We start from the raw sequence: 1,567 nt of genomic DNA, 5'->3' as shown, positions 1-1,567 counted from the left end.
CAGAGGATGTTCATCATGCACGTCCTGCAGAGGACAATAATGATAATTCCAAGATGACTGGCACTACGCTTTGCTCAGAAAATTTCTGAGACCTGAGCAAAGAAGGATATCATCACACTGCTATAAACAATAGAATCAGCAGCTCCAGATCTAGGTAGGCACTTAGCCCTAAATTTTAAATAAAATATAATTTATTTTTTTACTATCCTCTCGGTTCATTTCCCAAAGGCCAGAGCATTTCTGGTATTGACCACTCCAAGACAAAAAAATATTCGAGGACTGTAATTTATAATTAGTCAACTTCTTCACATTTGTATAGGTGGAAGAGGGCCCCAAACCCATGGTATTCTTTGAAAAATATCTTTAATATTTACATATTTAGTTACATTACTTTGGAATACCTTTAAATGACTATACTATGTGTATAGACCTCTGGTCTATACGCATACAGTGTAGAGGCTCTACACTAGTTAAAAAGTAATAATGCACAAATTTGTATTGAGATCATATTTTAAGTTAAAATCAGCCAGCCAGCAGATTCTGTACAGGATTATTTTCAACTACGCAAAGGAAAAAAAATACATGTGCAAAAGAGAAATATACCAAAGTAACAAGGGTGCTTTATTTTGGATACTGGAATTCAGAGTAATTTTCTTCAAAAATGGGCATATTTTTGTTTTAGTGGAGAAAAATACACTGTATTTTAAGATAAAAATATTTATATTGAAAAATTAAGGTTTTTGTTAACAAGTCAAGCATCCAATTTAAGAAGTCAAGAGAAGAGAAAAAGAAAGAAAAATGGAGAAAGTAACTGATATGAAGAGAAATTAATTAAACAGAAAGCGAATATAAAACAGGATCTACAAAGTCAAAAGTGGTTCTTAGACAGTCTTCATTTAAGTAAGTATTTATTTAGCACATAACGCGTCCCAGGCACTGTTCTTAGCAACAGGAATGAAGTAGTGAAAAAAACAAAACTCCATGTTCTTGTGGAACTAATATTATATTTGGGGGAGGGTAGGTAAGTGATTAAATAAGTTAAAAAATCATAGTTCATTAGAAGGTGGTAAATACTATAAAAAATAACTCAGGAAAAAGGAATACAGAGTGCTGAAGAGATGCAATTTTAAATAGGTTATAATTTTTTTGAAAACATAGATGAAATGAACAAATTCCATAAAGTTTTCAATTTACCAAGACTCACTCCAGAAAAATGTCTTTAAATGTTTTATAGATACCAGCACACAACAGATGTTTCCGGACTGGGGTATTTTCAGGTTGGTTGGGCCTATGCCATACAGGTTGTTGATATTTTGATTTCCATACTTGCCTGTAACCATTAATGAATATGAGTCTAAAATAGTCTCACACACACACACACACACACACACACACACACACAACAATAGCTCCACACTGTTTTAAAAGTAATTTGTACCAAAAGCTGAAAGGACAGATTATCCTAATATCATGTAAATTCTTATAGAAAACAAAATACAAAAGCAGCATGGAGTCAGGGTGGGAGACAGTTCACAACACATTTCATGGAGCCAGAAAATCCTGTATC

Source organism: Diceros bicornis, chromosome 17 (genome assembly GCF_020826845.1).
Source record: "Diceros bicornis minor isolate mBicDic1 chromosome 17, mDicBic1.mat.cur, whole genome shotgun sequence".
Classification (NCBI taxonomy): domain Eukaryota; kingdom Metazoa; phylum Chordata; class Mammalia; order Perissodactyla; family Rhinocerotidae; genus Diceros; species Diceros bicornis.
Note: the sequence above shows the minus strand (reverse complement) of the source record.